The 15,342-nt window shown below is 39.6% G+C and overlaps 1 long non-coding RNA gene across 1 annotated transcript in view; it reads left to right on the top strand.

The window, feature by feature from the left end:
• The window catches only part of LOC127568368 (uncharacterized), a 48,605-nt gene extending 33,681 nt beyond the window's left edge, over positions 1-14,924 (top strand). Inside the window, exons 2-3 of the long non-coding RNA XR_007956002.1 lie at positions 985-1,120; positions 14,806-14,924. This is a non-coding gene — a long non-coding RNA (uncharacterized LOC127568368). The remainder of the gene's footprint in view (positions 1-984; positions 1,121-14,805) is intronic.
• The last annotated feature ends 418 nt before the right edge of the window (positions 14,925-15,342 follow it).

The raw sequence follows: 15,342 nt of genomic DNA, 5'->3' as shown, positions 1-15,342 counted from the left end.
TGAAGTACCAAATGTTTTTTTAAAAACACAATTTTGTCTGCCCTTGTGCACCTCAAATTTGTGCATCAGATGTTGACTTGGTTAAATGTTTATGCGTATTTGTAATTTCTAACTGCCAGATGGTATATCTCTGTTCTGATAAATTTCTATTTTTATGCTTGTGGCATGATGAAGAACAACCAGTTGAACCATAAATAAAATGAAATCATGTTAAGTTATTTTCCTTTAATTTTACCTGATGGCATTGCTTTTTGCTGAGGATTATTTTCAGTTGTCCTTTGCCTCACCCCAGTGACCATTGTTTCATTGTAAATCCAGGCAGTGAATGTCAAACAATTACATGGCCACAGAAGGCACTACAACCATGCCAAACCTGCCCTTTGTTCACCTGTGCAATGTTTGAGCCAGCAGGAGTTGTTGGATTATGATCAGAACCATACCTGTTCTTTTCTCATTCTCTAGTTCAAAAGCATTGAGGTCAATTATAACAGCACAGCTGCTGCCCAAGACTGAGAACAACTGGTTCATCACAAACTCAAACTTTACATTTCCTAAACAATGCAGGTTTGGATCACACTTTACATTACACTGATGGGAGTCTACTATGGATCATTTCTTCACAAGGGGATGAATTTACAAGGAGGTTTTCCCATGTGATTAGAATGACTTTGCGATGAGCCACAGAAAATATGGAAAATTTGTTATTTATCTGGAGCCTATCCAGTATATCCAAAATTTTCTGTGAGAGTTGCAATGGAGAGTAGGAGAGACGTAGCAGAAATTTATTCACCTTGTGTTATTCCTCCATTTCTGTCCTTGACATGTTTAAATGAAAAATGATATCCAATGCAGCTAGAAATTGTTAGTTCTGCATTAAGACAATAGAGAATTCTATGTCATCCATTTTCAGGTTTTTATATGCTTCTATGATAAAATTTGAGATTGGTAGCACACAATTAATATATTGCATTCTGTATCCCACAGTTCTGGATTCTTGGCAGTGAGGAAACTTCCCTCTAATAGTGGAAGTCAGTAAAGTGCAAAACTCAACCCTCGATGAAACTGATCTTTTCTACAAAAATTGACACAAGCAGATGCTGAGAGGCTCACAATTTATGAGGTGGGTACTTCAGCTCTTACCTATATACATGAAGTAACTTTAATTACAAAATACCTTGTGGGGCTGTGCAGAATACATTCACCTTAGTGAGTGGATGCCTGTTAGCAACATGCTAATCCAGTGAGTTTTGCTTCGTGCCCCTAATGCTTGTCAGTGATAAAATGGAAATAGTTTGCAGCAAGGCACATACTCACCTGCTGGGGTGTCACGGCAGGGCAGAGTAATTTGTGAAATGCATCTGGGAAGTTTTGTTTGATTCCATTCCGTAAAATGTTTGAGATGATTTCTCTGCAAATGCTGTAAGAATAGGAAATTTTAATTGTGAAAGCTGAGAGGTGAACTCATTGAGAATTCCATGGTTCTGAGAGAGATTAATGGGGCAGATGTCATGAATTTGTTTCCTCCAAAGATACAATTTAGAGCACGAGTCCACCATCTCAGGATGAGAAGTTAGCAATCTAATTCTGATTTGAGGAGACATTTCAGTACCCTGAAAGTTAAGAACCTTTTGTATTCTCGACCTGAAGTGACCGTGGACGCTCAGTTGATGAGTATATTCAAGACTGAGTTCAAGAGATTTATGGCCGAGGAAATTAGTTGAAATGAATTTGGGTGAGAAAGTAAGCTTAGAAGTATAGGAACACACATGATCTTACCAAATGGTGAAGTGGATACAAGTGTCCTACATAATGTTCTGATTCCTATAAGAGCTATGGATGGGAAAGGATAGAGGTCATGGCATGTTGCAGAGTAATCCCATTACATACTGTGTATGGTATACATCTCCTCTTGTTGCACATTTGGTACTCATGTGGTCTCTGTGTGCTGTTGTCTGGTGTGTTCCATTTACTTCCATTAGTAAATCAGTTACTAATCCTGCATAGACATGGTAGACTGAATAGCCTCCAATTGCATATTTATGTGTGTGTGTTTCAACGTACAATTACTTGTTTTACACAGTTGATGATTCCTACATTTATGCTGCTATCATTCTGACTGTGAGAATGTTGAGCTACATTTGCTGCTGAATTGTGATACTTGCTATTGGTTGTAAAATGCAATTTCCAATAATTACAGCTACTCTGAAACAGCCATGCAGTTTAGACTTAACTTAATTGAATAGTGTGTGTTGATTAAACCAACATTGAGGACAATTACTGGAGCTGATCTGATTTGAACGGCAAAACCAACATTCATTTTTTTTGGGATGTGGTTTGTCAGATAATGGGTTATTTAATACTGATATTTCAAAGCATAAGCAGTAATACTTGTTATTCTAGTGCAAAGGGTTTGCCAGTAAAAGTATCAATACCTGAAGCTATTCACAAAGGCAGCTAAATACTCACAGACCTGAAATCGTTGGCGGTCTGCTTGAAACTACTTCAGGTGGAAAATGGAATTGCCCAAATCGATCAGAACAGACAGCAGTATAAGTGTGCCATCAGTCATATTGGAAGTTTGGGTTCAATATCTCCCTCTGGTTTATGCTGATGGTTAATCACAACTATCCTTTTTTTAAACTATATACAATTTTCCATTGAAGATCCAACTGTAGGCCTCATCAGTATATGGTAGCATGCCATCTTGATGCATTTTATTTAATTAAAAATATAATCCTTCTGATTACATTCTGTATGTTTGAAAAGGGCACTAACAATAATGATTTGAATGTGCACACTATGCAACATTTTTGTGCTAATTAATTGGCACCAGCCAAGGCACCTTCAACTTGCATAAATTTTAAAAATGAGGACCCAGAGGATAAAACAGTGCCACATGTGCCAAGATGCCTTAGAAAGTAAAAGTGCTGCTCACAAGGGAGAGGGCAATCATGTTGTATGGGCTTTACATCATTTTTAATATGATATTTGAAAAGGTAACTAGCTGGCTTTGTGGCAGAATAATGGACTGAAAGAAGAAATAACAAAAATCAATGGTTAATTTAGCAAGCCTTCAGACAAGTGAGAGCAAAAACAGTATTTTCAATTTTATAGAAGAAAATCAAATTCAAATTGTTTAGTTCCTGACCCATCATAATTATGAGCCATAAAGTCATAATGATATTTTTATCAGATTTAGCAGTCCAAAGCTTCAGCTTCAGGAGGAACAAATACTAATTTTGCAACTCCAGAATGATCTCCTGCACTGCACTAGATTGGTCATTAATGATTCATTGGATCTCCGACTATATGGGGACGTTGCAGCTGATGCCTGGGTCAATCTGCTAAATTAAACCAGGCTTCCAGTGAGAGACACCAGTTTGAGGTAAAAGTTTTGAAGGTTTAACTAGATCTTCCAATTCCTCTTTTACTGGTCAGATGGTTCATAGATTGAGGCAAGGTGAAATGCTAATCCATTTGTACAATCTCTAGAGGACAGAGTCACAATGTGTTTGGCTGAAAGGATTTTGATAGGACAGTCTTAAGAAACAGTTTGATGGGCATGCAGAAATGAATGGTTAATGCATTGTGCAGTACTATTTTTTAAAAGCATGATGGATATCGATTTGCTTCTAATTTACTGTGCAAATCACGATTGCACATTTTTTAGTGTGATACTTCTTAACAGTCATACAGCACAGAAATAGCCCCTTCAGTCCAACTCGTCCATGCCATCCAAGGTGCCTTCCTGAGCTAGTCCCATTTGCCTGTGTTTGGCCCATATCCCTCTGAACCTTTCCTATCCATGTGCCTGACTTTCAAATGTAGTTGTATCCGCCTCTACCACTTCCTCTGGCACCTCTTAGCCTCCTGTGCTCCAGGGAAAACAATCACAGACTATCCAATCTGTCCTCATAACTTAAGCCCTCCAGTCCCAGCAACATCGTTGTGAATCTTTTCTGCACCCTCTCCAGCTTAATCACATTCTTCCTAGAGTGTGGTGACCAGAGCTGCACACAGTACTCCAGGTGCGGTTCACCAACACCTTGTGCAGCTTTAAAATGACGTTCCAACTCTTGTACTAATTGACCCAATTGATGAAGCCAAGCATGCGCCTTCTTCACCACCCTGTCTAACTGTGTCGCCACTTTCAAGGAACTATGCCATTTCCCAGGTCCGCACCACTCACTGTGTATATTCTGTCCTTGTTTAACTTCCCGAAATGCATCACTTCACACTTGTCTGAGTTAAATTTCATCCGCCATTCCATTGCCCACTTGATCTAGATCCTGCCGTAACCTTAGCATGATAAACACTAGTTCAAGTATTGACTCTTACTGCCAGCAATAGCTGAGTAACATGAATCAATGCAGAGAACACCAGGTGCTCAATTTATTGCTGCCAGTGACCAGTTCAGAGCCGAATCCTGCACACGTTGAATTGCAAACTCTTAGTGGACGGCAGCCCCGGCAGGATAACGGGTTGATCCAGTTGCCAGGTCAATGGACAAAGTCACTCCTGAAAAGCCAAAGACTGCAAGATGTGGAAAGTCTGAAATAAAAACAGAAAGTGCTGTAAATACTCAGCAGGTCAAGTAGCATCTGTGGAGAATCAATTAAAGCTAACATTTCAAGGCTTGAGACAGAAATTATGCTGAAATTAGATTCCTGACCTGTGCTGGAAACTTTTTTTTCATCACAGGTTCTGATGAAAGTTTGGCTGTTACACAGTTTGGCTGAAAGGACTTGAGTGGGGTCACCTGAAGAAAGGGTCTGATGGGCATGGATAAATAAATGTTTGATGCATTGACAGGTCTGCTTGACAGCATCATATTATACCAAGGGGCATCAGGAAGTTGAGCTCTAACTTGCATATACCCTAGAGCCCACCCTTGCCAGTATGAAAATGGTAGTGTATTCTTTTTCAACCTCTGTAGACCTGTCAATAACCTGACACTTCATGGCTAAAGTCTCAGTTTCCATTGCAACATATCAGAAGCCACCTCATAACATTTAAGTTATAGTGAAAATCAGAATGTCTCTGTGCAAATCAGACTGGTTTGGATAGTAATGCTCAAGTTGACTTTTGGTTTCACAGCAACGTAGCATCCTGCCCTCCCAAAATATTATCAGGAGTATCAATACCTTGCCCCAGGGGAGAGGTAGAGGCTGTGGGGACCATAAATCTGCTGTGCTCTCAGGATTATTTCTGCCCCAATCCCTTGCCATTGCCTGACATCCAGTCAGCCATTTTAACTATGAGTCATCGTGAGAAGGGAGAGTCCAAATTACGGATATTGAGGTCTAGAGATGCTCAGAATTGTACATTAGAGCTGCATGCATGACATTGGAAGTGTTCTACAACCATTGGGGGAGCAATACAAACAAATAGTAGACAAAAGCATTCAGACTGGGCCTACGGAAATGCTAAAAAGTGATTAGTTGGGGTTTGTGGGGTTTCTCTCTTGATTTGATGTGGAAGTATGATATGGAACATTAAATTGATCATGTCTGGTCTTGACTGATTGTGGTCAAGTGGATTCTGAGGGGATCAGCAGCAGAGGGAGACAATGACGAATGAAGAGTGCATTCACTGAAATTGTATGTTGATTAGAATACTCAGAATCCTGGTCTCCTGAAGCTCTAACTTCTTCTTCTCTGCCTTCTCCTCCTCCTCCTCAATCTTTCACTGCCTGGATGCTAGCAAGGGCTGACCATGCATCATTGCAATGTTGTGAGCAGTGCAAACAGCAATGACGATTATACTGGGGAGCCACATGGCAAGGTACTGCAAAGTCCTTCCAGCACGGTTCAAGCATCTAACTTCAGTGTTAAAACTGATGCATTCTCCAAGTAGCATACAGCACCACTTCTCCATAATCAGCCAGAATTGATGATCCCTTTAAATAGCTCATATCAGGGCATGGGCAGGGATTTTCCTTTGATAAATCCTGTTGTATGTATGTTGTCAATGCAGCTAATGCCATATATTCAAGTTCTAATCTAGCTTCAGATCGGTGTTACATGAGGACCGATATCATGAGTTGTGTGCTCTGCATGCTTCTAGCCTGTGTATGCCATTGTCCTATTGAAACATGGCAAATGGAATGGTTTCTGTTAAAAACATGTGCATCATGCAGAAAGTTCCACACAGAACCCAATTCTGCATCCTTTGGCTCAAGTCAACATTTAGAGTCAGCAACTTTTTCACTAAAGCCCTTAAATTTCCCTTCTTGCTCATCAAAAAACACACAAACTTAAAACTGACATTAATCCAGTGATATGAAATCTGAAATAATTAATTTATGATGATTATACTTTCAATGATTTTGTCAAACTGTATGGAGATTTGCAGACAATTATTGCATAATTTTGCTGGTGCTATAACCTATTTTGGACCACAAAGAAGTCAGCTTTTTCTGTCTCTTCCTCCATCATGAATTTGAGTATGGCAAGGTGGGAATTGGAATTGGGACTGGGGATGGAGGAGCTGACAGTGGTTGCCGGGGTGAGGTGGTGAGGAGGTTTAGTTTGGCAGGCTGGATGTTATTACTCCTTTTAATTTACCACCTTTTTCCAAATTGTTTTCAAATCATTAAAGCAGATTTTATATTCTCCATGCCCCTGCATGAGGGGACATTATATTAATATTTGCAGTCAACGTTGCAGTCAACATTTTCAGTTTGCGACTTATTGAAGGAGAGATATTGTTATAAATAGGCACTCATATGCAGGGTGTCATTTTAGTTCAGTTACAAATACTTGGCTTTCTTCCTTATTGGACTGTGTTGTGTCAAGCCACACTCTAGCATGGTCCTAAGGGACACTGCATTTTCTCTTGGAGAAAGTATTAAACCATGTCAGCCTACTCTTATGAATGGCAAAGACTGCACGTCAACATTCAAATAAGACCAGCAGGTTCTCCTTTAGTCTTGGCCAACATACTTCTTTCAGACAAGATCTCCAAAACAGGTTAACTGGTCATTCAGTTCTTTAAATGATTTGACCTCCAAGATGGACAAGGCTGGTATTCCTCATTTACTTCTTATTTGTGGGTGCCCTGCAAAGGTAATAATGGACTTTATGGAAACACTAGTGTGAATTTGAGAATTTTGTATTGGAGCTGAAGATGGATTTGGAGGCAGTGTTTCAATGGCAATGCTTTTCTTTTTCTTGGTGGTAGAAGATAAGTAGATAAGTGACGGTGATATGTATACTTAGTGAGTTACTGTGGTGCATCCTGCAAATAGAATATACAATAGTCACAGTACATTGGGAATAGTGTCAGTGAAAATAGGATCCAATGGCTGGGGTGCTAATCAAGCAGACTGCTCCATCAAGAATGAACTTCTTGAGTTTTGTTGTGATGGCACACATCCAATAATGAGTACTCAACTCCATTCCTAATAGTTGAGAGGGTTTGGGAGACGATGATTTGAGCCTTTCATTACAAAGGACCCGGCCATGACATTGATTTAACCAATCCAGTTCAATTTTGTGTCAATGACGATCTACAAGATGTTGACAGGGCAGTATTGAGCGATTGCATTGACTATGAAACTCACAGAAAGGTAACTGAGCCTTTTCGAGTTTCTAAATGTGGCTACAGGCTGTTGACAAATTGACTGCTACTTTTCCAAGGATGTCAGCACTTCAAAACTAATTCATCGGTTATGAAGTTCTTTGGAACTGTCTGAGGTTGTTGCAAAGTACACTATGAATGCAATTTACTTCTTGTATCTAAATGCAATTGTAAAATCTTTCTTTTTTGATGTTAAGACTACTTTTGCTACAACACAGCACTCTGCTGGAAGACTTCATTAATTATTTCCTGTTTGTCAATAATGGTGTACTTGTATAACAACAAATGCCATTTATATAGCACCTTTAATTGTAACAGCACTATTCATAACTAGTTTACCATGCTAAAAAAATTGACATAGATCTACAAGAAGATATTTGAATAGATGGCTAAAGCTTGATCAGAGAGTGAGATTTTAAGGAGGGCAGAGATGGGAAAGTGTAGTGAGGGAATTCCAGACTTTGAGCCTTTGCAGCTAAAAATAAAGTTGGCCGTGATGAGGCATTAAGTTCAGAAGTGAATAAGAGGTCAGAATTATAGGAGTGCCGAAATCCATGACAATTATAGCACTCAGGATTATAGATCTGAAGGTAACCACAGAAATAAGGAGTGAAGCTATGAGGTGCTGAATTTTAAAGCTAAGCAATGCTCAAATGGGAATCAGTAAGAAGCAGCAAATTCAGGTAATAGATGAACAGAACTTAGTGCAAGTTAAGATACCATCAAGGTTTGGAGGACACTTCCGAGGAGAACTGAGATGGGCTGGGATTGCATTGGAATGGACAAGTCTAGCACCACTAAAGGCATAAATCAAGGTTTCAACTGCAGCCGAGCTGAGCTCAGGCAGAGCTCAGCTCGGCTGCAGTTTACTGTTGTCATGGTTATGAGTTTAGGTATGACACCAAAGGTGCAAACGGTTTAGTTCATTTTCAGACAATTGACAATGAGGGAAATAGGGGGGTCAGTAGTGAAGGGAAGGAGTTTGTGACAAGGATTGAAGATGATGGTTTCTGTCTTCCCAATACTCAGTTGGGGAAAATTCCTATTCATCTAGCAATGGATATTAGGTAAGCAATCTTATGATTTATATACACTGATTTATAGAATACCAAATTTATATACTGTATGTATCCAACAGCACCATTGCAGCAGCTTAACCAAAGCTTAACCAGCACTTCAAGCAGGCACCGCACTGCCACCTTCTCAAGACAATTAGAAAAAGGCAATGAATTTTCAGTGACGGCCTCATCTTGTAGGTGATTTGAAAGAAGCATCTTTAAATAGTATGGATTTGCTTAATATTGTCGGCACATGTCACATAGATGATAAATAGCAGTAGCTCAAGGATAGATCTTTTAGAGACATCAGGAATGGCAGCACTAGCATGGAAACGGAAGCCATTGCTGGTGATTTTTGGGCTACAACTAAGCAAGGAGCTATAACGAAGCATGAACAGATTTAAGGGAGTGGTGAAGAATTACAGGATTATTATAAACATACACCAAGGAATCACCACAAATGCACAGTGACCTTTACTTCCCTGTGCAATGTCTCATCAAACATTGCTGTTGTCAATCAGGAAATACTTTCTCCCTTCTGTAAGGCCTGTTGTTACTTTGACAGACCGACAAAATGACTTGGTGCTTAATACAGTATTAGGTTGTATGGTATAGTTCTATTTCGATTCCCTTCTATAATTTTGAAATCTGTCACATCAGAAGTGGCCAACAGGTTTCACCTTCACCTTACCAGTGCAAATATATTATGATTTTTCAAATGGGAAGACCAAGGTGAAATGTAGAACAGTGGGAATGCAAAGCATTGTCAAGACCTTGTTAAGAAAGGGACAGCTCCTCAGGGAAGTAACATTGATGACAACAGATTTTCTAAGTATGTTCTGTGTGGAAAGTCCAGACACAGCATATGTTGCTGAGATGGGAAAAAGATTTGAGGGCTTTCTGAAATGTAACCTAGTACTGTGCTACATTGACACAACACCAAACACCAATTGATCCAAGACCTATTGGGCTGAATTTCACAGGCAGCAGTGAACACATTTACAGCTGCCCAGAGAGTTTTTAATGGGCTTTTGAAAGCCAACTTCCAGAGAAATGGGAATTTGAAACCATACAGTCCATATCACCTCTGATAATTGGTTCACCTGACAGAATTAGACTTCTGCCCTGTGTCCTCACTGATCACCTAATATTATTTTGACCCTGTGATTAATCGCCAAAACTTTGAACCAAGATATATCCACATCTCTCTCACAATTTCTACCCTAAGGAGCTGGAAGTTTGCCTGATCCATGGCTTCTGCCTCTTCTGCTGTGTCCCCTGTTCAACAAGGAACAACTGGAATTCCACAGCATTCAACTGTATTGACCAGCACTATTCTTGCCTATGCTTGAGAATTGCACCCCAGTCAGTATCAGAGCAGCTGAGTTTAAATCATAAAGTTTAATCTGGAATGTTTAAATTAATGTAAAATCAAGTGCAGAAAGAAATAAAGGGGAAGAATAATGTGGTTAAAGGTGAGATATGTAAAAGGGACTAAAAATTATTACACATATCCATCAGTAGTTAAAATATGAAGGAAAAAGAATCCATACTTTGTAAAAGTTAATTATAGTACTAAAGAGATTATTTGTCAGACTTGCTGTCATGGTAAAATTCACATATTTAAAACCACAAGCCCTAAATTTTTGGGAGGAGTTTAATAAATTTTTGATTAAGACAATTTATCACTGTGCATATAGTTAATTTTCACATCCGTTGTGAAGAAACCAGCATAGGGAAGCATGTGGAGGAACAGGTTGAAGTGGCCAACAGCTTCATCGAATTTAAATGCATGTGTAGGTACAACAGAGGCTACTGTCCAATTTATTTATATTAATAATTGTGAAGGCTGTTAGCTTTACTGTTCCCACTGCAAAATCTAGGTCATTGAGTAGTATGTCACAGTAGGATTGGCGTTCAACTAATTGCCAACCCTAAATCTGGAGTTGCTAAATGACCGCCTGTGATTTTTAAAAATGCTCATTTCCATTTAATTAAATTAAAATAAAAAAAAACAATAATTTCAATGAAAGGTGGCAGATCTATAATAAAAACAGAAAATGCTGAAAACACTCAGCAGGTCAGGTAGTATCTGTGGGGTAAAAAAAAAAGGAGTTAGTGTTTCAGGCCCGAGACCCTTTAGTTAGAACTGATTTTCACTGGTAGAACAATAACGTAGTTTTATGTCAGACTTCAAAATACAGAACTCTCAATAAGAAAAGCAGTTGCTACAGAAATGGGCATCAGTAACAACTCAGGTCTCAAACTTGCCCTACTTTGTCTTGGTCAAATAGGTGAAATGGTAAAGGTCGAAAAAGGACTTGTTGTTCAATTGACTCTCTCTCCACTAAAGGATAATGATGCAATGATGACTGGATTTTAAGAACCAAGCAAATGGAGATGTTGGCAAAGTGCAACCTGGATAAATGCTAAACACCTCTGAAATTGTCATTGATTTAATTTTTGAGATACTGGCATTTGTACAAAGGTACTAGCTATCCTCCGGAAAAAAGACAATTTTTAATGATTAATGGATTCCAAATTTACAGTCAGTTCATCCTTAACACTAAGTGACTGCATTAACATTTTACTGTACTTGCAATTGCCCATCTCCATCACTGAACACATTGCTGTAGAATCCCTGTACGGTTGGATGCTGCCTTGTTGCACTGACAAGCTTTTACATTATCTCATCATTGAGGCCAAAACTAATCAAAAGAATATTACACACTGACAGGTGCATTCATTCTGTCAATTAAATCAGATGCTTAAGTCAAAATTTGCCCCAAATCTCTCTTGTTTGTGATATCCATATTGGCACTCCTTGGCTTTAGTTCACTGGCAATTGGCAGTAGGCCCAACTCATATAGAGCTGTTTTCCTGCATCTTGCCAGCAAATTTCCAGGAGCATGTGGTACTGAGCACAGATGTTGCCGAGGGAGCTTTGCAGTAAAATCTTAAAGATCAACGTCAATTCATTGTTCTCCTTTAAAACAGTTAATATCCTGCACAGGTAAGTTTTCTGGAAACGAAACATCAATGAACATTCGAACAAGAATTAAAGCAATTGGTAACACACTTCTTGGTGTTAGCTAAAATAATAACTTCCAAACATCAAGTTCTTTTGAATCTGTGGTGCTTAAACATACACTGGAATTGCAATATGTAATAAAATAATACTCGAATGACCTGATGCAGGTCTCGCACAAAATTTACACTTCAACCCATTAATGAGTTCTGCAACAAACCAACATTAACCACGCAGTTTATTGTCTTAGCACATGTTCACAGTGGAAAAATTCATGAGCAACTAACATCAGTTGAGGCTAGCTGGCCTTGAATGAATCCATGCCTGCAGTTCAGAAAGGAACTGGTTTGTGACTGCAGCTAGTGAATGAAGTACTTCCACAGATGTTGAGAGCTTGCTGGAAGCTGCGGTAGATCATAGAGAGAATCGGTACCATGATTTTTATGATGTGATCCTGAAGACTTTGGTCAATAATGTGGAGAGGAGGAGAGGAGTCAGGAGCCGGGAAGTACAAGTGGTACAGAAAGGAAATCAGGATGTATGGAATATTAGAGGTCAGATCCCAAAAGCACAAATGCATTGTTGCAAGAGTTTTAATGAATCATTCCCAATAAGAGTGCCTACAAACAACCTTTAACAGCCAGGACTCCAGGATTCCAATCAGAACTGCAAATGCTCACTGCAACCTCACACACTTATCAACACTCCAACTTTCATTCACACTAGTCACAGGTTTTGCACACTGCCAGCTATTCAACCATAGCAGGCACTATGCTCTACCATGCTTTTACAGAAGATAACATACATAACTGGCACTGATAACAGCAGAATGGCAAGGTACAAGCCCAGCTCCCTAGGTGACGGTGACAGCCATCATTGGAGCAGACACATAAACTGTGGCCAGGTGACTATTAAAGATAACAGCATGCTCATGCCTCACCTTTTCTCATCCCACTTGTCCTTATCTGTACCTCTAATTTGAGCCTGATCCTCAATAATTCTTGACTTTCAGATAGCCTCCTCTCCCCACCATCTGCACACCTGCAACTGTCATCCTCTCTTCCCTCCCTTTCCTGGTTTCATTTCACCACTGATTCCCTACTGCTGGCAAGAGATGAGGCTCCACATGAAGCCACAACAAGTAATGATAACCAGGCCGTCCATTCTACATGACCCTGAGAGGCACTTTCTGATCAATCCATGCAGTGGGAATGAACTTTGAGGATCCTGGTCATGTACTCTATGAGATCACATCAGTATTCACCAAGGAGAAGGATATGGAAGAGAGAAAGATCAGGAGAGGTATATATTGATATTCTCGGGCATGTTGATATCAAGAAGGATGTTGTATTGGGTCTCTTGAAGAGCATTTGAGGAGGATAAGTCCCCAGACTCTGACGGGATCTATCGCAGGTTATTGAGAGAGGCAAAAGAGGAGATGGCTGGGGCCTTAACAGAGACTTTTGTATCCTCTGTAGCCACAGATGAGGTCCCAGAGGACTGGGGGATAGCCAATGTTGTTCCTCTATTGAAGAAGGGCAATCAAGACAAACCAGGAAATTATCAGCCAGTGAGCCTTAAATCAGTGGTATGGAAATTATTGGAGAAGATTCTTGGGAATAGGATCTACTTGCATCTGGAAAAGCACAGACTTTTTGAGGACAGCCAGCATAGCTTTTTGTGGAGGGGGTCATGTTTTGTAAACAATTGAGTTTTTTGCGGAGGTGACAAAGATGATGGATGTGGGTGAGGGCAGTGGATGTTGTATACATGGACCTTAGTAAAGCTTTTGACAAGGTTCCTCATGGTAGGCTGATCCAAAGATTAAGGCACATGGGATCCCTGGAGACTTGGTAGATTGGATTCAAAATTAGCTTGGCCATTGAAGGCAGAGGGTAATGGTAGAGGGGTGTTATTCTGACTGGACTTCTGTGACCATTGGCTAGCTATAAGGTGAGAGGAAGAAAGTTTAAAGGAGATTTATGTGGCAAGTTTTGTTTTTACACAGAGTGCTTGGTGCTTGGAATGTGCAGCCAGGGGAAGCGGTGGAAGCAGATGCAGTAGCAACGTCTGAAAGACATTAAGACAATCGTGAACAGGCAGGGAGTTGAGAGATACAGACCATGTGCAGGCAGATGGGATTAGTTTGTATTCGCATCATGGTTGGCACAGACATGGTGGACCAGAAGGCCTGTTCCTGTGCTGTACTGTTCTATGTTCCATTGTAAAGGTAGCATTGTTTTCATTTCATGCATGTTCTCTTCTGGTGCATGAGCTGCAGGTGTGTGTGCGTAGCTGATATCCTATGTCACCTGGAACCCTCAACAGAATTTTGTGTTAATGGGCCCAACAAAATGTGAATCTTGCCACCTAAATCTCCTTTAAACTTGCTCCCCTCACCATAAATCTTTGCCTCTAGCATTTGACATTTCCATCCTGGGAAAAAAAGTGCTGCCTATCTACCCTACCTATGCCTCTCATATCTACCCCTCAGCCTCTGATGCTCCAGAAAAAACAATCCAAATCTGTCCATTGGTCCATTCAGCACTATTTATCTATCACACCTTCCAGGTAACATAGGTTTTTGGGCCTTGCAATTCCATGTAAGAAACAACATTAGCCAGAACACAGAAATGTTCTCCTGATCAAGAAGGTCATGGATACCGTTTACTCAGCTATCATGATATTAAATGCTTATGTTGCAAAGTTAAGATGGACGTGCATTGCCTCTGGAAGTTGCATTTTTCTGATTTTAAAAAAAAATTGCACTCCTCAGTGTATATGGAAACTGACTATTCTACATTTTTCATCCAGTATGGGCATTACACGTCAACATTTAGCAACAGCACAGCTGGTTAAAGAACTGTGTTCCTTAATTTAACCTAGCAACAGAGTGTGGTTCACAGTGATTCTGTGGATGCTTTTATTTTTCATTGTAATAGCCTCACATTCTGTAATTTGCTATTTAATATCAATTTAGATCTGGCTTGGGTATGAGGACAGAAGAATGTAAGAAATAGAAGCAAGGTTTGGTTATTCAGGTGCACCTACCTGCTCTTTTATTCAGTGAGATCATGGCTGATCTTTTACCTCAGCACCACTTTCCTGCACTAATTCATCTTTATGGCTTTTTTGTAGAATTGGAGTCTTCCCTGCCCTACAAATTTACAAAGGGCCTGCAATATGATTACCGACAGCTGTGCAGAGGCCTGATAAATCACATCAAGGAATGGAATTAGTGGGAAAATAAACACTGGTTTTAATTAATAACTGTACAAAGATTATTTTTATGTTTACTGTATGGTACATGGATTCACATTTTTATAATAAACAGTTTGCTGATATCAGAAGAGGCACATTAAATATGAATGTAGTTTTAGCTTTAATATAAATGCAAGTCTAATTTTCATTAAGAATTTGTGTTTGGTGTTGTCCATTTACTTTTGTCTGAGTTATAACAATCAGCAAAGATTTAGACTTCCCAATAAATAATGGAATTTTTTCATTAGGAATGTCATGAAAGAGATTGAGTCACTAAGGATTACGGAATAGAAATGTATCCTTGGTTTGCAAGGGCTAACCATGCAATGTGGCAGCAAATCTGCATTATACTCTGCTTACAAAATTCAATTCCAATGAACAGATTTCCATCTTGCAAATTTGTAGCAGGACACC

The sequence above is a fragment of the Pristis pectinata genome, chromosome 3 (assembly GCF_009764475.1).
Source record: "Pristis pectinata isolate sPriPec2 chromosome 3, sPriPec2.1.pri, whole genome shotgun sequence".
Taxonomy (NCBI): domain Eukaryota; kingdom Metazoa; phylum Chordata; class Chondrichthyes; order Rhinopristiformes; family Pristidae; genus Pristis; species Pristis pectinata.
This window is presented reverse-complemented; position numbering and strand designations above follow the sequence as displayed.